This window comes from Orycteropus afer, unplaced genomic scaffold (assembly GCF_000298275.1).
Source record: "Orycteropus afer afer isolate SDZICR_OR568_19922 unplaced genomic scaffold, OryAfe1.0 scaffold00221, whole genome shotgun sequence".
Classification (NCBI taxonomy): Eukaryota; Metazoa; Chordata; class Mammalia; order Tubulidentata; family Orycteropodidae; genus Orycteropus; species Orycteropus afer.
The window spans coordinates 4886310-4912465 of record NW_006921808.1 but is presented as its reverse complement, the minus strand read 5'-3'; positions in this window follow the sequence as shown (position 1 = coordinate 4912465).

Genomic DNA, 26156 nt, shown 5'->3' with positions numbered 1-26156 from the left:
TTTTCAGCTTGAACTTGTCGGCTTCTACACGCTTGTGAGCCATTTACCTAAGATAAATCTCTCTCTCTCTCTCTTTCTCTCTCTATAAATATATATATACACTTTGCTGGTTTTTGTGTTTCTCTAGAGAACCCAGTCCAACACAACTACTAACCAGAAGGCTGGAGGTTCAAACTCACCAACCACTCCTTGGAAGAAAGACTGGGCAATCTGCTACCGTAGTGATACTGCCTGGATAACCAAGGAGGGGTCACTATGAGTTGGGTCTGAATAGATGGCACATAATAACAACAACAACATTCTTCACAATATTATCCATAATTTATTTATGATCCACACAATCAAATGTTTTTGCAGTCAATAAAACACAGGTAAATGCCTTTCTGGTATTCTTTGCTTTCAGCCAAGATCCATCTTACATTAGCAGTGATATCCCTAGTTTCACACACTCTCTGAATCCAGCTTAAATTTCTGGCAGTTTCTGGTCAATATACTGCTTCAACCCAATAGGACAGAATGACAACCCACAAGTCATGACCCATGGCCAAAATAACTCATGGTGGAGTTACTTCATTAGATAATTTCCTTTTTTCCTGAAAGTATTCCAGGCCAGAGACCCACAAGGCAAAATATTGGAAAGAAGGCCTATATTTTTGATGGGCAGCTGGGGTAGGATCATTTAAGATGAGTTCTAACCATTAGTTTATTTTTTTCTATATGTGGATTCAACTTGGGATCTCAAATCTGATTTCTTTTACAATAAATTGAAATTTCCTTTACAAATGGGGGAAAGTAAAAAATCTTCCTGAGCAACAGTAATCCTATTCTGGAGTGAAAAGAAAGTGACTATGAAAATCCTGCAAGAGCACACCCAGGCACGGCAACACCCTGCTAGAACACCCAAAGCCCCTTGACAAGGAAGCCTGGTGTGACAGTTAAGGTTATATGTTAACTTGGCTGAGCATTGTTTTGAGTGGCTGGGAAACTTGGTTGGGCATTGTTTTGAGGGGCTGGGCAGCTGGTTGTAATTATTCTCCATGATGAGACTGATAATCAACTCCATGGTGGAATCTACTGTGAGAGCCTTACGGATGTGGTCTGTTCCCCATATATGAGAAGTTTTGAGCAAGGTCCCAAGCTTTTTGGTGTATCTTGATCCTGTATTTGACAGAGTCATCAGTAAGTGGTCTGCCATGTTGTCTGTCAATCTTGGGACAGCTTCTGGACTTGAACTGGTGGCCTGCTATGTTGTTTGATATCTTGGGACTGTGCCATTTTACTTGTTGACCTTGGGTTTTTCAGATTCAGCAGTTAGCAGCTGCCTGAGTTAAGAGAAGTCTCCAGTTCCAGTGGGCCAGGAGCAAGAGGTAGAGCTGAAGCCCAAGGTGAAGGGGTCTTCATCCAGCCTCTAGAGCTGACACTTTGAACTCAGACTTCTAGCTTCCTAAACTGTGAGAGAATAAATTTGTTTCTTAAAGCCACCCATTTGTAGTATTCTCTATTAGAGCAGCACTAGATGACCCAAGTACCTTAAGAGCGTACCATTTTTTGTGATCTCACAAATTCAGTCCCATCCTGCATCTCATGTCCCCTTCTGAAAGGTGAAAGGAGTGGACTCTTATCTCCAAGGATCTGTCGACCTCCTAGCTATATCCCTCTCAAGCTTGTTACAGGTTTTGACTTTTCCTCCATTCAGATACAGGAGATCCACTGTAATGGTCTCCACAAGGACACTGAGGTAGGCTACTCATTAGGAATGTCTTTTGAAATCCAGCCATGTTAGCAAAACAATTTTTAAACATTCATTCAATAGAAGGATAACCACCTTCCCAATGGAGCAGCAGCCTATCAGCTTCAGAAGTGTTGTGAGCACAGCAAGGACATGAGAGGAAGTCTTGTCATGGGCTGTGAATTGGGCACCATCACACACCTTAGCCAAACCCACTGACCATTGGAAAGCTGCAGACTGCTAGCCAGATAGGTAGATTCAGATCTTGAATCTGTAAGGTAGGACCATAGAATGTTGCTTCTTTGATTCCCCTGTGCTATGAATCACTCAGGATCTTCTAAAAATGTAAGTTCTGCCTGAGTGGGCCTTGCATGGGGCTAAGTTTGTTATTTCTAACAAGTTCCCAGGTAATACTGCTGGAGTGTAGACCATACTTCGAGTAGCAAGGCCCTAGTGAAGAGGATAGAGCCCTGGTGGTTAAGCACTCTACTGCTAACTGAAAACTTGGTGGCTCAAACCCATTAGCTGTTGTACGAAAGAAAGATGTGGTGGTCTGCTTCCATTAAGATTGTAGTTTTGGAAACCCTATGGGGCAGTCCTACTCTGTCTGATAGGGTCATTTCTGGCAGTTTCTGGTCAATATACTGCTTCATGGACAAGATAAAGCCTTATGCCAAAAGTTCTATACTCATCCATGAAAAGTCATCTCCATTTTCTTGGTGGTATAACTTTTCCTAAGAGATATTCAAAACAGACTCTGCTGTCCTCTGTGGAATACTTTAGATATAATGCTGCCAGACGACAGAGGATTTTGTTAGAGGATATCACAAGCCTAGCATTCTATATTCATATAATTAATTTTGCAAGTTCCTCCCTCTCCTTAAACTAACAAAATACCTAAACTCACTGTGTCCACTTCTTTTTACTTATGCTATTAAGAAGCCTAAAACTGACAGTGTTGTACTTCAGGATAGATCATGAAATGTTCCTTTTGACAACAAATGTGACATTGTTCCTCTTCAGTTTGCCATTCTGGTATAGTAGACCATATAATTGTCCAATTCAAAAATGGCCAACACCAGTCTAATACCTAGGATATTGCTTGTCAGGCATTCCATTTCATTTCTGACAACTTCCAATTTTCCTAGATTCATGCTTTATATACTGTTTTGATTATTAATAGATGTTCCAGTTGTTTCTTATTTTGAGTCATGCGATATTGGCAACTGGAGGTCTTAAAAGCTTTACTCCATCCACATAATTAAGGTCAACTCTACTTTAAGGAGACAGCTCTTCCCTAGTCATATTTTAAGTGCCATGGGGCTTTAACCTATGGGGTTAATATTCTGGCACTATATCAGACAAGTGATACAAGGAGCTCTGGTGTTGTAGTGCTTAAAATATTTGGTTCGTAACCAGAAGTTTGGTAGTTCAAACCCACCAGCTGTTACACAGGAGAAAGATGAGGTAGTCTGCTTCTGTAAAGATTTACAGCCTTGGAAATTCTACAGGGAAGTTGTACTCTATCCTATAGGTTACTGTGAGTCAGAATTGACTTGATATCAGTGGACTTTTATCAGAAAATGTACTGTTGTTATTCATAAGGTTTTTACTGATTATATGTATGTGTGTGTGTGATGTGTGTGTGTGTGTATGTATATTTGAAGTAGATTGCTAGGTCCTTTGTCTGAGTCTGTCTTAGTTTGAAAGCTCTGCTGAAACTTGTCCACATGAGTGACCCTACTGATATTTGAAATACTGGTGGCACAGCTTACAGCATCACAGCCACAAGCAAGTCAGTGCAGTACAACAAACTAATAGACGAGTGGTGGTCTGTCAGTGATAGAATAATATGCATATGCCTACAAAGAAAACCAGTTAATGACTATTATTCAAATATACACATCAACTACTAAAGATCAATAAACTGCTAAATATCAATAAAGTGAAGATGTTTACCAACTACTGCAGTCTGAAATTAATCAAACATATAATCAAGGTACATCGATACATTGATAATTATTGTTGTTGTTATGTGCCATCAAGTCTGACCCAACTCATAGAGTCCCCTCCTTGGATTTCCAAGGTGATATCACGATAGAAGTAGATTGCCCAACATTCCTTCCAAGAAGTGGCTGGTGGGTTTGAACTGCCAGCCTTCTGGTTAGCAGTCAAGTGCCTTAGACACTATGCTACCTGAGCTCCTACATTGATAATTAGTGGATTGCAATGTGAAAGTTGGAAACAAAGGAATTTCAGTAGTTGGAAATTATGGCCATGGTGATAGAAATAACACAATAGATTGAATGACAGAATTTTTCAAGATCCATGATCTACATTGGGAATACTTTATTTTAACAATACAGGTGACTGTACACCTGGACTTTGCCAGATGGAACACACAGGAATCAAATCAACTACATTTGTGGAAAAAGACAATGTGATGTTCAATAACATCAATCAGAAGAAGGCCAGGGGCCTAATGCAGAACAGACCATAAATTGTTCAGATGCAAGTTTGAGTTGAAGCTGAAGGAAATTAAAACAAGTCCACAACAACCAAAGTACAACCATGAGTATATCACCCCTGAATTTAGAGACTATCTTGTTTTAGTTACCTAGTGCTGCTCTGACAGAAATATACCACAAAATGGATGGCCTTAACAAACAGGAGTTTATTCTTAACAATTTGGAGGCTTTAAGTCTGAGTTCAAAGTGCCAGGCTCTAGGGGCTAGGTGAAAGCCTCTCAAACTTGGGCTTCAGCTGTGCCTCCTGCTCCTGGCCCACTGAAGCTGGAGGCTTTTCTTCACTCAGACAGCTACTGGCTGCTGAGACTGACAAGCCAAAGGGTGACAAGTAAAAGGGCACAGTCCCGATGTTACCAAACCACATGGCAGACCATTAATTCAAGTCTATTGAAAGTCCCTAGGTCAGCAGAGCATGGCAGGCTGCTGAACAATGACATAGCTACACGCAGGATTCAAGCGTGCCATAAGCTGGAGGCCATTCCCAAAGCTAAGTCTTATATACAGAAAGCAGACCACAAACTCAAAGGGATTGTAAAATGGTATAACCATTGTGGCATTTCCTTAAAGAACTGAAAATAGAAATACCATTTGACCCAGTAATTCTACTACTAGGAATATATCCTAAAGAGGTGAGAGACAGTGCATGAACAGACATATGCAAATCTATGTTCACCACAGCACAATTCACTATAGCAAAGAGATGGAAACAACCTAAATGCCCATCAATGGATGAACGGATAACCAAATTATGGTACATTCACACAATGGAATACCATTGCTACATTAAAGTACAATGAAGGACACGTGAATCCTCTCACAACATGGATGAGCCTGGAGGACATTACACTAAGTGAATTAAGTCAATCACAGAAGGACAAATACTGTATGAGCCCATTACTGTAAAAAGACAAAGAAGGGTTTGCTTAAGAAAGGGAACTCATTTATAGGTTACTGGGGTGGGGAGGGAAGGAGGGGGGATTAATTTTGAGCTAGTTGGAGCCTGCACACTGATGCGGATAAGGGGAGGGATGTATAGAATGAGTCTGTGACCCTCATGATAACATTAGGAAAAGGGAGGACACCAAATATTGCACATAAGAGATAAACAACAAATGCAAATACCAATCAGTATAACCACAATAATGCATTACCATTAACATCAAACACAAGGCTACAGATAAATACATAAACATCTGAGAAGATCAGATGGGGGTCAATGAACAAGAGTATACTCTAGAACACGATAGATTCAGCAGAGTGTAATCTTGCACAGATACCAGTGATACAAAATACCTGCAATCCTTACAGAAACAACAGAAGACAAACATCGAGTAATCTCTCACAAACACCCAAACACTGTGGGAGAGAGATCCAATGGATCTACCGATGCAGAACCATAGTACTGGAGGACACCAGACTCAATTGGCACAAATACATAAAAGTCTTGTTCCCCATCCTACAGTGCCTACAGTGGTGAGTAGCAACTGGGGTCTTAAAAGCTCTCATGCAGCCATCTAAGATGCAGCTAATGGTCTCCTATCATCAGAAGTGAAGAAGAGGGCAAAATAAACAAACAAAACAAAAAAACAAGGGCATTTGGAAGCAATCAGCCCAAGGACATGATGGCCCTCAGGATCAGAACTAGATGGTGCACAGCTACCAATACCAATCACTCAGGAAAGGATCAAATCTGGAGATCCTGGATAAAGTGGGAGGAAAAACGGGAGCAAAATCCGAAAACTCAATATTGACCAGAATTACTGGTTGGATGGAGTCTGGTGAGTCCCCAGTACTATGACCCTGGGATACATTCTGGGACTGGAATAAAACTCACTCTCAGTGGCTGGCTCTCAACCCAATAGTAAACAAGATGTACACTCAGACCACTCAACCCAGGGTAATGCACCCACATACTGTATGGAAATTTATTCCTTGCAGCAATTGACCACGGGGCACCAGAGGGTCAACATTTGCACGGAGGAAATGCAGGACACACAGGAGTGCATAACTATGAGGGGCATGGGGGGTTTACTGGACAGGGAAGGGAGGAGACTGGGTTAGGGTTGGGGATGGTAAATGGGGAATGAAACTAAATGTACACATAATGTTGAATGTAAAACAAATTCTGTTCTATAAAAAGAAATAAAAAAAAAATGTTATCCAACAGAATACAGAAGTTAATGAACAATACGATTAGTATCATATGCAAGTGAAATTTTCCTGACTATAATTAAAAAATGGTTGAAGCAATACAACAACCGGAAACTGCCAGAAATCCAAACTGGATTCAGAAGAAGATGCAAAATGAAGGATATCATTGCTAATGTCAGATGGACTTGGCTGGAAGCAGAGAGTACCAGAAGAATGTTTACCTGTGTTTTGTTCACCATGAAAAGACTGTGTGGATCACAACAAATTATGGATAACATTGAGAAAAATGGGAATTCCACAATGCTTAATTGTACTCATATGGAACCTGTACAAAGACCAAGAGTCAGTACTTCAAACAGAACAAGAGGATACTGCATGGCTTAAAATCAGAGAAGATGTGCATCAGGGTTGGATCCTTTCACCATACTTATTCAACCTGTATACTAAGCAAATAAATTATGAAGTGGGACTATATGAAGAAGATCTCAGCATCAGGATAGGAGTAAGATTAATTAACAACCAGCGATTTCCATATTATACAACCTCGCTTGCTATAAGTGAAGAAGTCTTGAAGCATTACTGCTGAAATTCAATGACTACAGCCTTCAGTATGGATTACACTTCAACATAAAGAAAGCAAAAATTTTTAAAACTCATATCATGACAAATGGAGAAAAACTGAAGTTGTCAAAGATTTCATTTTACTTAAATCCACCATCCTCATCCAAGGAAGAAGTAGTCCAGAAGTTGAATGATGTATTGCATTAGGCAAATTTGCTGCAAAAGTCTTCATCATAAAATTGAAATCCAAAGATATCATTCTGAGGACTAACAACAGTCCTACACAAGCCATAGTATTTTCAATTATGGCCTACAGATGTGAAAGTTAAACAATGAGTAAGGAAGATAGAAGAAAAATCGATGCATTGAATAATGGTGTTGGTTAAGAACAGTGAATATATCATAGACTGCCAGAAGAATGAACAATCTCTCTTGGAAGAAGTACAGCCAGAATGTGCCTTAGAAGCAGGAATGGAGAGACATCATAGAAAACTTAGGTACTTTATTAGGAGGGACTAGTTCTTGGAGAAGGACATCATGCTTGCTAAAGTAGAGGGTCAGAAAAACAGAGGAAGAACTTCAACAAGATGGATTGACACAGTAGCTGAAACAATGGGGCTTTAACTTAGCAGAAATTGTGAGGATGGCACAGGACCAGGCTGTGTTTCGTTCTGTTGTACATAGGGTTTCTATGAGTTAGGACCTATATGATGGCACCTAATAGCAAAAAGAACAACTGAGGAGCCACTACTGAGCATTTGCAAGATGAAGAGAGAATTAGTGTACTATTACTTCCTGTTATGAAAGACCTGTTTATTGCTTCTATCCTTGAACACATTGAAGGAGTCTGTTTGTTCACACACTTATTTATTCATTGTTTGCTCATTGTAGGTGTCTACTATATGCCAGGCAGTGTGCTAAAACCTGGGTTTTGTCATGAGACAAGGCTTTCTTCACGGAAAAATACAGATAAGTGAAAGATACAGTAAGTGAAGAGTATGAGTGCAGAATATATGGGGGGGGAGAGAAAGCATTAGTATTGTTGTTGTTGTTAGCTGCTGTTGAGTCGGCTCTGACTCATAGCTACCCTACATACAACAGACAAAAACACTGCCCAGTCCTGTACCAGCCTCACAATCCTTGCTATACTTGAGCCCATCATTTCAGCCACTGTACAAATCCATATCATTGGGGGCCTTCCCCTTTTTCAATGACCCTCCACTTTACCAAACATGATATCCTTCTCCAGGGAATGGTCTCTCCTAACAACAAAGTGTTAGTATAACTGTGGAAGGGAACTATTTGCAACATCCTATTCAAAAATGCAATCAGAATTATTAGAAGTAGAGGGGACTATACATAATATATTCAACTCAGCTGCCCCTTGTACAACATTCCTGCAGTGTTTGTGCAGGTTGTCTTAATGATCTCGGTACTACAGTTCCCTCTAGCAGTTCCCTCACTGGTGGTGAGAGAGAATGACAATGACTTCACTTTATATTTATAGAACTCAGACGTTCTGTTTGGAAAGGCTTTTCCTCACTAGGCCTTCCTGGTGGACTTTTCTCCACAAGCAAACTTCATTCTTATTTTTTTTTGTGTTGTCACCGATTCTGATGTACACCTAGCAGGCCTCACCGAGGACACTGCATCCTGTGTGTCGATTTATATGACTAATGCCTCTCTAGACTTCAGATTCTGTGACTCAGGAACTGAGTCCAATCGTACAGGTCCAAAAACATAAACCAAACTCACTGCCATCGAGTTGGATGTGACTCACAGCGACCCCTCCTTGGGTTTCTGAGGCGGTATCACTCACTACACAAGTAGATCACCCAATCTTCCTTCCGAGGAGTGGCTGGTGGATTTGACCACCAGCCCTCTGGTTAGCAGTCAAATGCCTTAGGCACTATACCACCACAGTTCTTTGTCCAAGTCCAGTGAAGGCTTATTAGTTAATACATAAATAATGAGGGAATAAATGAAGTGTTTTCACATGTATTAGCATGGTGTTCACATCCCATTTTTTGTTTTATATATTTAAGACTGAGGTAGATTTCCCTTTTCTCAAGATGAAAGATATGGCTTCTACATCAGAATCTCCTAGGTAGACTGTGCAAAGGCTTATAACTTATGAAACACATTTCTGCTATAAGGCGCTAAGAAGCTCTCTAGCATCCCTTTTGTCTCAAGGAAAGACCAAGAATATGAAGAGCATAGTTTCCTATGGCAAGTTTCAATGGTACTTATTGCTCAATCAAGAAACACATTGCTACAAAGAGAAACTGAGGCCAAAGAAAGAATCTATGTCTCACCCTTAGCAAACAGATAAAGCCCTTCATGATCACATACACTCCAATCTCCAACTCGCTCTTGGCACATGCATCTTACCATTTAATTCAGCATACCTCTTCCAGGGCCTCAGAATGCTGTCCTTCACATGCTGTCCAGGCTGTCTGCCTGGAATGTTTGTTGTAATATCTGACAAACAAAAGTCTTCCTGTCTTTCAACAATAAGTAGAGTGTCAAGTCCTCTAGGAGGCCTTTCTCCCAACCTCACCACCCTATAACCCCAGGAGGAGTTGTCTCCCCTTCCAGTGTATGCACTGGGACTCCTTTTTAGCTCCCATTATCGCATGCCCAATTATTTACTGAGGAGTACGTTGCATGGGCAATCTACTTCCATAGTGATACTGCCTCGGAAACCCAAGGAGGGGTCACTATGAGTCTGGGCTGACTCAATGGCACATAACAACACAACAACATGTTGCATCAACCACGCTGGGAGACCCTTAAAGTTAAAGGTAATTACTGGTTCATCTTGGAATCTAGGACCTAGCACCAAGCTGGGCAGACATCAGAGCTGGGTCATTCTTTTCAGACTGGGCAGAATGAGTAACAGCCAAGCACACTGGCCCCTGCTTTACTGTGTCACTTCCCTCTCTGACCTCTAGAGGGACCCCACATATACACTTTGTCAGGACCTTCCCTTATTCCTCCAGAAGCCAGACTGCAATGTTCTCTCCCAGAGCAGGGCCACAAGGCCCCTGGGAGTCTCTAGGAGGACAGGTGGCTAACCTGGTCTTTCCCCTGTAGGAGGCATATGGAGGAAGATGTAACTCTAGGAAAGGGACGTGTGGCACAAGGGGACAGCAGGGCATGCTGGCAAGTCCTGCTGCTCTTCCCCAGCCCAAGCTCCTTGTTCCAGAGTACACCTGGAAGCTGAGGCCAGTGCAAACCAGACCTCATAGAGTTCCCTGCCAGATCCTTTCCCTTAACCCTAGGATCCTCCCTTTGCGCCAGTTGTCAGCACAGCTGAGAGAGAACATTTCCTCACTCATTTGCCTCACTCATAGCACCAATTATTATGTCTCCAGCCAAGCATGACAGAATAGGATGGGCTGCCTGACACTTGCCAGATTCTCTGGATAAAAAATTCTCCCACCACCTCAGACACTAATAAACAGGCTCTGTCTGGAGGGGCCACTGCAGCTCTGCCTGGCACTGCTGGCTTTCTGCTCCAAAGCATGCTTGCCTGCTTCCTCAAGTCTGGGCACCACACCCTGTGTACCTGGTTCTGGCCCAATGACTCAGAAAGTTTTTTAATCTGCCTTGAGCTGTGGGGCTTATAATAGGCCAGATATCCATTTTAAAAACAAAAGCAGTGGCCACAAGCAAAGCAAGAGTGTGACCAAAGAATTTAAAGTCAGCACAGAGCATTAACAGGCAACAAAGATCAATACACCCGAGTGTCCCAAAGCCAACCACAGATGCATCCACACAGCCTCCACACTTCCACAGCCATAGTTACCTGAGGGAAACAACCGCTCCAACATGCTCAGGGATGTGATCTCAGGGACAAATGGAAATTCATAAAGGACTACTCAAAGCTTTAGGAAATTCAAGCCTACTATTTATTTACAACATGGCAAAGGATTAAAGAAATAATATAAGAACTCCACAATGAGTTTATAACACCTTTCCTCCAAGTCTGAGGTGATTCCATGAGTCTTCCATAAAGAGTAAAGTTCTTGGCAAACATTAATGCTCCCTATTGCTCCTCCCCACAGTCAGCTATACACACATATACATGCACATACACACACACAATTACTAAAGCACAACTTTCTTTTCTGCTTTTCCTTTATCTCTATTGATAAGCAGAAATTATTAACTTAGAATTTATCATGAAGTAGAACCTACTGCTATTCTGTCAACCATGAATTTTTTTCCTCTGGAGAACTCCCTCCTGATACTTCAGGAGGGCCTGTAATTTATGTACTCCCACTCACAGCCACAGGCATAGGCCTGTGACCTGAGCAGAGCCAGAGCCCTGGAAGGGACTGTTGCTAAGGCTAGGAGAAGGGCTCATACTCTTCTCTCTGTGATTACTAGCTGTGCAAATGATAGACACTGAAAGCCTGCTCCCATGCAAAGAGTGCTTGTTATACTGGAAACAATGGCAATGACAACAGGGAGAAGAGCAGATCAAAGTGATGGAGAGATCTGATGAGGGCATGTGACACATTGGGGCCAAAGTGCTTAGAACCAGGGACTACACCCTTGGATTTCTTCAGTCAATCTTCAGTCAGTAGATTCATATTTTTAAAAAGCTGGATTAAATTCCGTATTTGCCATTTACAACCAAAAGATAGGTGGTATTACATTATCACTGGAGCACATGTCCTGTGATCTAGGTGTCCTGGGGATATTAGCATAAACATGGGCTTGATGCTGTCCCAGGGCTTAAGATTTATTAGGAAAGATGAGTGAATATACCCAACTTACTGGAAGACCAAATAGAAAGTGAGATGCTGTTAAGAGTACCATCTGACCTAGGAGGCTCCAAGAGAGTTCACTTTGGATGCAGGAGAATTCTCCTCAAATAAGCATGTAGAAATTATACTGAAGGGCTGATAAATTCAGTATACTTCCTAATCTTAAATGATTTCTCCTTTTTTGAATTCTTATTGTATACAATATTCATATGGCGATTAATCTTATCCAGCCTTGTGACATCTTTTCTATTGTTGTCTGGAATTGTTATTTTAATCTTTTGTTACTAATTAACTTTTTGCATGTCTTCCTAACTAGATGGTAAATTCTCTGAGAGCAGAGACCTGTCATGACTATTCTTAGGTGGCAAACAGATCAGATTATATATTGTATCTAATTCTCAGAAGATAATTTAAGGTAGCTTCTCTTATCCTTATTTTATAGACAAGAAAAGGGACTTATGAACAGTAATAGCTTGTCTAGGAACAAACAATTGGTAAGTGGCAGAACCATGATTTAAGCCTGAATGGTCTGTCCCTGTAGCTCATCCCACAGAACGCTGCACACTACCTTGCGCCTACTGGGCACCTGATAGACACCATTTGAGTCTTATCATTATTGTCCACTGGACCTCTGGTAGCATAGTGCCTAAGGCACTTGACTGCTAACCAGAAAGCTAGTGGTTCAAACCCACTAGCCACTCCTTGGAAGGAAGATGGGGCAATCTACTTCCATAGTGATACTGCCTAGGAAACCCAAGGAGGGGTCGCTATGAGTCAGGTCCGACTTGACGACACATAACAACAGCAACAACGTTTTAAGACTTATGATTAAAGTTTGATGAAGGTCAATTTTCAAATTCACCTTTTAATTTTTCATAAAATGGTCTTAAGCTTCAGCTGAGAGATTCAGCTTAGACACAGAGAACTTCATGCTACGAGGGCCAATATCAACCCTGGCTTCTCCTAAGGGTTTCTAAGTTTTAAAATTAGAAGCATTTCATCATTTAAAATAAAATTGAAGGAGTTTAGGTTGGTGTGGAAGGTTATACAGGGTGCATAGCACAGTATCGTGGACCTCAGAGAGGCGGGCAATCAGGGGATGGTGCTTGACCTGAAAGTTCTGATCCCACCTCTCTCAATAACTCTATTGCACTTCCATGTCCTTCTACAATGAGAATATGAGCTTATCTTAATACTAGTGGTTTTTGTAAATGTGATTTCCATATTTCCTATTTAAAACATCACCATTTTTATTTGAACTCAAATAGAAATCAAGGCATTAATGAACATCTACCACACACCTAACACTAATATAGGCTTGTTACAAGAATGAGACAAAAATACTGACATAAAGAATAAATAAATAAAACATCATATTGTTCCTCTGCTCAGAGTATACCTGGTGTTTTCATTAACTACAAATAAAAATTAAATTACATACTATATCATTCAAGGACTCAGATTCTGGTTCCTATCTACTTTTCCAAGTTCATCTCCCCTAACTCCCCTTCATGTAAAAGCCAATTAATTGGACTTCTAGTTACTTGATGGAAGTGATTTTTTTTTTTTTTTAGTTAGTTATTATTCATGTTCATGCCTCCTTTTAGATTTTACTGTCTCTTCATGCCTTATCTGTCAAATTATGTCCATCTTTTCTTCATTTATACAATCAAATGCATTTACTGTGGACTTACTATGTGCCAGGGATTGCCCTGCACAGTGAGACTACAAATATGTATGAGCTGGACATGATCCAAGTCCCATCCTCAAACACTATTTCCTTGAACCATTTCTTAGTTACCTACCACATAAAATAGTTTCCTTCTCTCTCTACCACAGCTGTATTTCACACTTCTCTGTGTTACAGTCCCTATACTGGATACAAAACTCACTGAAATCAGCTGTAGTGTGTGTTTTTATCTTCGTGAGCCCTTCAGTAATCAATACGTGGGACAGGCAGACTTTTGGCCAAATTGATTTAAAAGGGTTTGTGATGCGTTTGGCAAGGTAAACCATACAGAACTAACAATTTGATAAGGCAGTGCTAAAGCCTATTTACCACTATTTATATGCTCATATGGGAGCTCTGGTAGCATAGTGCCTAAGGCATTTGACTACTAACCAGAAGGCTGTTGGTTCAAACCCACTAGTCATTCCTTGGAAGGAAGGTTGGGCAATCTACTTCCATAGTGATACTGCCTTGACAGCCCAAGGAGGGGTCACTATGAGTTGGATCCGACTCAATGGCAGTGAGTTTGGTTTTGGTTTGCTATACACTCATACAATAAAGTGCCATAGAATATGTTATTGATGAAGAAAGAGAAGAGCAATATGTAACAAGGTGTTACATGTATGGTGCAGAACCACACACACATATATACACGCACAAGTATAAGATACCTGTTCACCTCAAAGAAGAGTTGATATTTGGGTAAAGAGCTAAGCAGGTATTCTAGGTTCTAGACTGAGAAGGACATAGAAGAGCAACTTCCTAAGTCCTAGTATAAACCCAACCGGAGAATAAATTATAAAATATAAGTGATCACATGTATGCTAATTTTCCATATTAAATGTAATAGGTATACATTATGTAAGTATATATTAATATATATGTATATATGGTTTATTATATATAAGGATGTCTGGTGGCATAGTGGGTAAAGCATTTAGCTGGTAACCAGAAGGTCAGTGGTTTAAACCCACAAGCTGGTCCACAGGAGGAAGATGAGGTAATCAACGTTGGCAAAGATTTACAGCCTTGGAAATGCATTGGGGGTTGCTATGAGTCGGAATCAATTCGATGGCAGTGGGTTTGTTTATTTTGTTGGTGAAGAATACTGAAAGTACTGTGGACCACTTAAAGACTAACATATCTGTCCTGAGAGAAGTGCAGCCAGAATGCTCTTTGGAAATGAGAATGGCCAGATTTTGTCTCATCTATTTTGGTCATGTTGTCAGAGGGGACTATTTCCTGGAGAAGGATATGCTTGGTAAAGTGGAGGGTCAACGAAAAAGGGGAAGACCCTCAACAAGATGGATTGACATGGTGGCCACAATGATGGGCTCAGGTATAGCAGGGATCATGGGGCTGGCACAGGACTGAGCAGTGTTTCCTGTTGTACATAGAGTCGCTATGAGTCGGAGACGACTTGACAGCACTTAACAACAACAACAGATAATCATGGGCTGATTTGTTTTGTATATATATGCATAATCATATATACTATACATATACATGTATTTATATTTAAATATATATAATCGTATATTATATATATAAATCTGGAGTAGCCAAGACAATTTTGGAAGCTAGTTGTATTGTTTAATTAACCTGTAAGTTCATCTAGTATCTACATCAGTTCCTTTCTCCTGCAATTTAAATCCTTTTTATTTAGTCCTCAGAGAAAAAAGAGGCCAATTAATGATCTCCTTCTGTATATTCAAGAAGATGGTGTAAAATACTGCTAGAGAAAGTCTTTTAATAATATATTAAAAATGCAGATCTAAAGGTGGTAATTCAAGTACAGTTTTAATATTTTCAAATACCTTATTCCTTCTGCTTTGCTCTGATGATTTCTATGAACACATTTTCATTTTCTATGGGTGGAATTAGTAGAATCTACTGGAAAAGAGATATTCCAGTCAAACAATGTTCTCAATTTGAGGTGAAATTATTTTCCCCCATTTTATAAAGCTTAACATAAAATGTGATGTGATTTTTTTTTTATTAATCTTTGCATGGGACATCAACTTTTTATGGCTTCTATATATATATTTTTTCCCTCTAAGCTTCCTACAAGGAGTTGGTGAATAGCACAAATAGGAATGTAAATGCAGATACATTCAATTTCTAGTTGGTAATAAAAAGTCAACTTTTTTCCTGACAAATGCCCTTCTCTTTACCCCATTTCCTCCTCAAACTTGAGATTCTGCCTCAGGACCTGTGCTTCCATTTCTTTTTGGGAAGAGGATATACTACTGTTTAAATTCCTTGTGCCTCCTGCTCATCTCTGCAATTGGACTATTATATTCTCCTTTTGTTTCTTTATACTATTGAGAAGTGCCCTAATTTATCCTTTAAAAAAAAATTACTTTTTTTGTTGTTGAGACTCTGCACAGCAAAATATACACCAATCCCACAGTTTCTATATGTAAAATTTGTTGTTGTTATGTGCCGTCGAGTCAGACCCGACTCATAGCAATCCCTCCTTGGATTTCTGAGGCAGTATCACTAAGGAAGTAGATTGCCCAATCTTTTTTCTGAGGAGTGGCTGGTGGGTTTGAACCACCATTCTTCTGGTTAACACTATGCTACCATAGCTCCCATGTACAATTTAGTGACCTTGATTACATTCTTAGGTTTGTGTAACCATTCTCATCCTCTTTTTCTGAGTTGTTCCTCTCCCATTAACATAGATACTCTGTCTCTAAGGTTCCTAGCTAATCTTTTGAGTATTGTTGTCAATTTTTTCTTGCATAAGTAGTTCTTAGAAGAATACAATGCTCAAGGTAGACATTTTTGACTAGTTAAACTAAATTACTGTTTGGTTTTAAGAAGAATTCAGGGAATATTTTTGACTTAAGTCTTGAGGATTATCTTAGGGCAATCGTTGCAGGGGTTCGTCCAATCTTCATGACTCCAGGAAGTCTGGAGCCCATGAGAATTTGAAATTCTATTTTGCATTCATTTCCCCTCTTTTGATTGGGATTTTTCTGTAGGGTATTTTATCAAAATGTTCATAAAGGTAGCTGTATACCATCCAATGATTAGAGACTAATTGTGCCTAACATGGCCACCTGAAAGCTTTTAAGACTCCAAGTACTATACAACAACCAGGTAGAACACAGGCATCAAACATTTTATTATGACAAATAAATGGGATATACAAAGATCCTAAACCTCCAAACCAAGGGACTAGAAACAAAGATGAAACAAAGATCCTAAACAAAGATCCTAAACCTCCAAACCAAGGGACCAGAAACAAAGATGAAACAAAGATCCTAAACAAAGATCCTAAACCTCCAAACCAAGGGACCAGATCCCGTGAGGTTTGGCTTTACATAAGCAGCCTCAATAGCTTCTCTTTGTTGTTGTTGTTGTAATTATCTATCACACAACTTTTGTTAATTCAACTTTTCACAGATGTACAACTTTCTGACAGCAATTCCTGTCATTGGCTATGCAACCCTACTCTTAATCAATGCAATTTTTTCATGCAGCCTTACTCTTATTCAATGCAATTTTTTCATCACCCTTAACCCCCTTTTCCCTCTCCTGACCACCCCTGGTAATCACTAATAAACTTTGTTTTCTCTACATTTGCATTTTCTTGTCTTTTATGTAAGTGAAGTCAATACAATATTTGTATTTTTGTGTCTAATTTATATCACTCAGCATAACATCTTTCAGTTTCATGACATTGTAGCATGGGTCAATACCTCATTTATCCTATTGACTGAGCAATATTCCATTGTATGTAAATACATTTATCTACTGACTGGCATTTAGGTCGTAGTCACCTTTAGTCTATTGTGAATACTGCTACAAGAAACATTGGTTTACAAATCTTTCTTTAAACTCTGCTTTCAAATCTTTTGGGTATATACCTGGGAATGAAATTGCTTGGTCATGTTGTAGTTCTTCTTTCACTTTTAGGAAGAACCTCCACATTGTTTCCTAATACATCTTTCTGAGCTTACTCCAGAATCACCACTCTCCTATATGTTACATTAATCCTCTGAAACTGAGTACACACTTGAATTCACCTCAGATGATTTTACATTGAAGTCAAACATCAAACGTGTTAATGCTGAGAGGACCAATCAAACCTATAATTTAATAGGTGATGAACTCAAGACAAAGAGGTTAGGTGACAAAGAGGTTAGGTGACTGACTAAAGGTCACATTGCTCATTAGCAGAGAGCTGGACAATGATAAAATTATTTCTTGCTTGTAGATATATCTATCCCACTTACCACCATTTTTCAATCTGTACTTCTTAGAATAGGAATTTCCAGAAATATGTTAATAGACTTTTTAAGTGAAAAGAAAAAAAGAGAAAAGAGGGATAGTGGGTCAAATAAATTTATAAAACATCAGTTTAACCAATTGTTTTCCAGATTTGTTTACTGCATGGCATAATTGATAGTTTAGTATGCTGATTTTTTGTGACTTATCAATGGAGAGATATGTTTTACACACTTTTTCCAACATATTTGACCACAAAATCCTTGTCTTATTATTTTGTAGGAGCATCTATGTATATGTCTCAGACCATAGTGTACCAGAGAACAAAGTTTGGGAAATGCTGCATTCTACTAGAATATTGAAGAAATAAATAGAACTAGGTTTGATAGGCAAAGGCTATTAGTCCCAGGGTCTTTTCCATATTTACTAGCAGGATAATTTTGGACATGCAGATTACATTCTATGAACCTCATAGTTCCCAACTGCAAAATGAGAACACACATATCTTACTGGATTTTTAGAAGAACCAAATGAGGTGGTATAGGTGAGAAAAATATGTAAACTATTTGCAAACTCTATGCAAAAGTTTCTACATTATAGCACAATACAATAAATATATGAGAGAATGATTGTGAAAAGAAGATAAGGGTGATAAAGAAAATAAAATTGCATAAAGTTAGAACAACTATCTATGTGATAAAGTCTTATATGAAGGTTACAAGTGGGCGGCAAATTTGACTCTCTTCTTTCTATCAACTCAAGAAAAGGGAAAAGCACTTACTGTAGGCAGATCATAAATTGAAAATGGCTTATTTTCTTCAGAGAACCATAGTTTTTCTCAAGATTGAGAACTGTCAGACACTTCATTGTATTCTTACCAACTGCATGGAGCACAGGCTCTGGAGTCACATAGACTATTACCTTTTACTGACTTTGTTAGGTTAGCAAATTACATCATTGTTTTTAAGTCACAATTACTTCTTCTGTACAATGGCATGATTTCAGTGACTGCAGAAACTATGTCCATATGGAGGGATAATACATGCCCTCATCTTGAAAGCAGTGAGGTCACGGTAAATGGTAGTTGTAGTGGAAACTTTTCTCAACAATATTCTTAAATATAAAATAGTAACTTCCATCATCTGTTTCTTTTGCTGTTATCTTGCAATACTAAAGAGGCTTCCAATAAAAATAATTTGATAACAAACAAAAACAGAATTTACCTTAGTTTAATTCAACTAATGCATCAATTATACAACCTGGGTGAATAACTCTTCCTGTCATTGGACTTTTAACGAGAGTAGAACAATAGAATAGTACAAGTTATATTTCTGGCAAACACCTGGCATACAAGTCTCTGGGAAGATCCAGATTCTTTGACACCTTCTGAGTGAAGAATAGGGTTGAAAAGTTTTACCAAACACGGATAATGAGTTTTCAAATCCTCATGTTCTAAAGTGGACACAGTAATTTTTTCTCTGAAATTTTTCAAATCAAATGTTACCAATCATCATAGCAAGAAAAACATTGCCAAATGTTCATGGAGGAGGGCTAGTATTAAGTAATGTAATTTCTGGGTAATCTTCTGATATACACTGATTGCCAAATGTATCACAATATATTGGAATGATTTTGATGCACTGTGTAGAAGTGTTGGATATAAATCAATTAAATTTTGAAGAACAACTGCTAAAAAATGAACAGTAGATCTTGAGTCATTCTTTCTAATAGTAACCAAGCAGGATCAATTGCCTGGTGAAATCATTACTACTAAGTGACAAGCATACATATACAAATAGCATCTGGAAATATGACAAACAGGCATATGTTATACCAAAAGAGGAGCTCTGACTATATTCTTAGTCATGAGGATATTTTAACAACAGGTATCATCTCCCAAAGAAATGCCTCTGAGAGAAATTTTATTTACTTACATATATAAATTTTTATAAGTAAAATTATAAGTATTTAGCTTATGCTCCTTCTTAGAATTTTTAATTCTTTGATATCTAAAATTAATTACATTAATTAATGAATTCACTCACATTTTTGGAGAAATTGACTGAGCATCTACCAAGCAATAGTAACATTCTCTACACTAAAGTCAAAACAAATGATTTCTCCAAAGGTCCCTGCTCTCTAGTGCAGTTCTAGTTGTTATGGGAGTCACAGAGATGAATTTATTAAGAAATACAAAGAATATGATAGAGTGCCAAATGACTGATATAAACAATAACTATTGTTGAAGTTCAGAAAAATGAGATACATTTGGAACTAAAGCTATCAGAGAAGGCTTCATTGACAGGGAACTTAAATCAACCCCTAAAAAGACCAGGGGCTTACTGTTGGATAGAGGCATTGGGATGGCAACTGAGTGGAAGGAATGGTATAATAGAAAGTTTATATTAAGGCTTAAAAAGTAATATGGACTTGCTATGATTTAATAAACAAACATTTATTGAGCACATGCCGTGTTCAGGGCACCATTCTATGTGTTCAGGACAACATGATGAGCAAAATTCAACAAGATCTTTATTTTATGGAGCTTACATTCTAGTCGGGGTACAATGATTATTAAACACTCACTCATGGAAATCTAAAATTATAATTATCATAATGCAGTGAAGAAGTTCCCAGTGCTAGGATACCATGAGATAAGGGGAAATATAGATGAAATACCTAAGGAAATAATTGCTGGACTTGAATTCTAAGATACATTGCACTTAACCTCATGAAAAGTAGTGGAAAGAGCACTGTAGTCAGAAGCGTCAACATATCCAAATGCCCTGCAAGGTCAGTATAAAGAACTAATAGAAGGCTAGTGTCTAGTCTATAACAGGGAAAGAGAAGTTGTGGGCAGACTGAAACATTTCACAAAGACCTCAATCTCCAATTCAAATATAGAATCAATATCTTTTTCTCCTATATCTGGTTCTTCTCTCTCCTTCCTTATGTCATGCATTCAATACCTGAGGCAATCACTTGAAAGTCACACTTGATTTCTCCTTCTTTTTTCTCCCTGACACTTGATAGGTCACCAGGGTTTATCATTTTTACATTGTTATCTCTGGAATCATTTCACTCCCACCCTACAGTTTAGACTTTCATTGTATTTCACTTGTGCCATTAAGATTCTCTTAGTTTACTTTGCTTTCTAAATCCCAACCCATCATACACAGTATCATAATGTTCTTGCTAAAAATATATCTGATTATTTATTTTCCTAATTGGAATTTGTGAATGAATCCCACTATCTGAAATCTGTAGTCCAACCTCTTACCATCATATAAAAGGCACTTTAAGATGTGCATTTTTTATTGTTTTTCAGACTAATTGTTCTCCATTTCAATATGGCCTACCATGATCCTATAAACAGACATACTAACCCACTTAGGAATTCTTAAGCAAGCTTTCCCATTTTCTATATTTTTGCAAATGATGCTGTTTTTCCAGATAATACCTTCATCTCCAATACCTCCTCCCTGCACACATGTGTACATGTGCACAGACCCCCATAAGACGTACACACATAGACACACACAAAAAAAAACTTGCAGAATTCAGCTTATTTCTCAAGTAAATCATTACCTTTGCTGCGTCCCCTATCCCCAGCATTGCTGTTTAGTCTATAATTTCACACAAATTTATAGTTATCTATAACATGACTTTTAACACATTATTTATGCTTATTTTAAGCTTGTCTGACTACACTACAAGTACTTTGAGAACAGGTATTTAGCTTTTTCTCTCGTTATCTTTTCAGATTTTAAAATAATTTTAGTGAATAATCCTTGGCATTTCTCATTTCATAACAGTCCTTTAGTTCTTGAGATTGAATCGTGACACAGACTTGTGTGATTCTAGTATCCATATATGCAGTATATTACTTTGGTATCTGGGACACAGTTGATTGGTATCAGATGAGCAGCTTATAAAAATGGAAACCTTCCCTAAAACTTTGGGACTGAGACCACAGAGAATGTGAATAATTCACAAAATAAACTAAAAAACCATCATAATTTTGCTCTTTCCATGTGAAATAAGTTGATTTATTGTTGTTGTTGTTTTTAGATGCTGTTGACTCCATTTCAATTCATAGAGACCCTATATACAACAGAACGAAACACTGTCCAGTCCTGTGCTATCTTCACAATGTAACCATTGTGTTACCATTATGTTAGCCGATTGATGTAACCACTGTGTTAATACTTCTTGTTGAGGGTCTTCCCCTTTTTCACCAACCCTCTACTTTGCATGATATCCTTCTCCAGGGACTGGTCCTTTCTGAAAATGTAACCAAAATATGAATGATGAAGTCTGGCCATTTTTTGCTTCTAAGAAGCACACTGCCTACACTTCCCTCAAGACAGATTTGTTAGTTTTTCTAGGAGTCCATAGTACATTCAATATTCTCTGCCAACACCACAATTCAAATATATCAATTCTTTCGCAGTCTTCTTTATTCATTGTCCAGCTCTCACATGCATATGCAGCTACTGAAAATACCAGGGTTTGGATCAGGCACACCTTAATGTTCAAAGTAACTTCTAAGCTCTTTAACACTTTTAAAGAGGTCTTTTGCAGCAGATTTGCCCAATTCAATAAGTCATTTGATTTCTTGACTGTTGTTTCTATGGGCATTGATTGAAGAACAAAGTAAAATTAAATCCTTGACAACTTCAATCTTTTCTCCATCTATCATGAGATTACTTATTGGTACAGTTAGGATTTTTGCTTTCTTTATTTTGAGGTATAAACCATACTAACAGCTGTAGTCTCTGATCTTCATCAGTAAGTGTTTCAAGTTATCTTCACTTTCAGCAAGTAAGGTTGTGTCATCTGCAGATTGCAGATTGTTAATGAGTCTTCTTCCAATCCTGATGCCATGTTCCTTGCCATATACTAGCTTCTTAGATTATTTGCTGAGCATACAGAGTGTATAAATATGGTGAAAGGATACACCCTGAGGTACACCATTCCTGATTTTAAACCATGCCATATCTTCTTGTTCTGTTTGAATGACAGCCTCTTAGGCTATGTACAGTTTCTTCCTGAGCACAATGAGTGTTCTGAAATTCCCATTCTTCACAATGTTGTCTATAATTTGCTGTGATCCACATAGTCAAATGTCTTTGTGTAGTCAATAATGTATAGATAAACATATTTCTGGTATTCCTTGCTCTCAGCCAAGATGCATCTGACATCAGCAATTATATCCCTCATTCCACTTTAATCTTCTGAATCTGACTTGAATTTTGCACACTTCCCTTTCAATGTACTACTGCAAACTTTTTGAATTATCTTCAGTAATATTTTCCTTGCATGTGCTACTAATGATATTGTTTGATAATTTCTGCATTCTGCTGGATCACTTTTCTTTGGTATGGGCACAAATATTGTTCTCTTGAAATCAGCTGGCCAGGTTGCTCTCTTCCAACTGAGCTCTTCCAGCACTGCATCCATTTGTTAAAATACTTCAAAAGATAGTCCACAACTTCCTGAAGCCTTGTTTCCCACCAATTCCTTTAGTGAAGCTTGGACTTCTTTGTTCAATATCATTGGTTCTTGATGATATGCTACCTCCTGAAATGATATTGTGACTATACTTTCCATCTTTTTAGATGCTTCCTGCATCATTCAATATTTTGCCCATAGAACCCTTCAAAATTGCAACTCAAGACTAATTTTTTTCTTTAAGCTTGAGAAATGCTAAGCATGCTCTTCCTTTTTGATTTTCTAATTCCAGTTCTTTGTACTTTTCATTATAATACTCTGATTTGTCTTTTTGAGCCACTTTTTGAAATCATCTGTTCAGCTATTTTACTTCATCATATCTTGCCTTCACTTTAGGTACTCTCCACTCAAGAACAAGTTTCAGAGTCTCTTCTGACTTTCATTTTTTTTTTTCTCTCCTGTCTTTTTAATGACCTTTTGCTTTCTTCATGTATGATGCCCTTGATGTCATTTCACAACTCATCTGGTCCTATTCTTCATATGGTCTCTAGATTCAGGTGGGATATACTCAAGTTAGTATTTTGGCACTCATGGATTTGTTTTAATTTTCTTAAGCTTCAACTTAAACTTGCATATGAGCAATTGATGGTGTGTTCCACAGTCATGCCCTGTCTTTCTTCTGACTGCTAATAATTGAATTTCTCCATCATCTCTTTCCACAGATGTTATCAATTTCATTCTGTGTCTTCTATCTGGTGAGTCTGTACAGTCAACTTTATATTGTTTTAAAGAGTTATTTGGAATGAATAAATTGTTGATCTTGCCAAATTCTATCATGTGCTCTTCAGTGTCATTTCTATCACCAAGGCCGTATTTTCCAACTACTGATTCTTCTTCTTTGTTTCCAGCTATCACATAGCAAATACTTGTTGTTAGGTGATGACAAGTCAGCTCTGACTCATAGCGACCCTATGCACAAGAGAACTAAATATTGCCTGGTCCTGCACCATCCTCACAATCCTTGCTGTGCTTGAGCCCATCATTTCAGCTACTATGTCAATCTATCTCATTGAGGGTCTTCCCCTTCTTTGCTGACCCTCTACTTGACCACAATTGAAAATCTTCTCTAGGGAATGGTTCCTTCTGACAACATGATCCCAATTACTAGTAATTATTAATACATCTTTTTGCATGTTTGGTCCATTTCAGACTGCAAAAGTTAGTAAAATAATCAATTTCTTCATCTTTGTCTTCAGTGGTGTGTGTAAGTTTGAATAATGGCAGAATTAACTGGTATTCTTCAAAGCAGTGGGGACATTATCCTATCATATTTTTTTTCCTTGGCTGTATTTTTTTTAATTGAAATCATCTTTTTGATGATGAACATGATGCCATTCTTCTTCAATTTGTCATGCCATATCATTTTCCAATTCAAAATAGCCAATACCAGTCCATTTCAGTTCACTAATGACTAGAATATTGATCTTTATGTATTCCATTTCATATTGCACAACATCTAGTTTTCCTAGATTCATACACTCCACATTGTGATTATTAATGGATTTTGGGAGCTGTTTATTTTCATTTTGAGTTATGCCACATCAGCAAATGAAAGTCTTGGAAGGTTTACTCTATCTGTACCATTAAGGTCAACTCTGCTTTGAGAAGGTAGCTCTCCCCCAGTTGTATTTTGAGTGCTTTCCAACCTGAGGGGCTCATCTTCTGGCACTATATCTGACAACATTTCACAGATATTCATAAGGTTTCAGTAGCCAGTTATTTTCAGAAGTTGATCAGCCATGTCCTTTCTCCTAGTCTGTGTTAGTGAACAAGATCCACTGAAACCTGTCCACCATGGGTGACCATGCTAGTATTTGACATATTCGTGGTATAGTTTCCAACATCATAGCAACATGCAAGTCACAACAGTATGAGAAATTGACAAGTTATGATCTACAGTAGGAGATAAAAAAAAATCCAGCACACAGCAAGAAAGATAGTAGAGTGAGAGCGAGAGGTAGAGCAAGAGTGAGACATGTGTGGTCCTGGTATCAACAGTTGAGTTTCTATTGTACCTTAACCCTGAAGCTCAGCTTCACCCTTTCCCATTCATTGCTTGTTTATAACAGATATTCAGAATTCTTGTAATGGATACCACTATTTCCCTAACTAGTTTGAGTTAGATTCTATAATTTGCAACCAAAATCTTTCATGAATGCATAGTAAGAGTAATGATTATAATTTATTGAACACATGTTATGTATCAGCACATCCTTAGGTTATTTATGACAAGGATCTCATTTAATCTTGACAATGATCTGTGAGATTGTCGTTATTCTCAGGGGGAAAATAAAATGGAACCTGAGTTAAAATCCAGTTCTGCCTGTCTCAAAAGCTAGTAGAAGGTGCATAGAGGGCATTCTTTTCAGGTAATTTAAAAGTAATACCAGTCAACTGGAATTGGAAGCTTATTTTAGGGAAAGTGGCTGATTGATCTTGGGTGTAGATTTTGTAAGGTTGTTTATGAGAAAGTTAGGAACCTTCATTTTCTTTTCTTAACAATAGTCACCAAAGAAGGATTCAAAGACAATGCTATCTGTGTAATAACTCTAGTTGATACAATTAATTACAAATAAAACAAAAATTATAGATAAACCTTAATTTTACAGGAAATATAAAATAAAACTTAGGTCAAAAATATGAGTTTAGGAATAAGTTCAGTGGCTGCACTAGCTAGGTGGTCTTCATTTCTACTAGTTGTGACCTGACCACTGAATCTAGAGCCTGCTGTATCTAAACATTTGTTTTGTTTTATTAATATTATTCTACTTATCTGGATTACAAAAAACTGTTTCTTTAAAATAATGTAGGTGCAGCTATAATTGCCTACCTCTTTTGAATGATGTAAAATTACTTTACTATGAGGGTTTTGGGAGCTCTGGTAGCATAGTGCCTAAGGCACTTGACAGCTAACCAGAAGGCTGAAG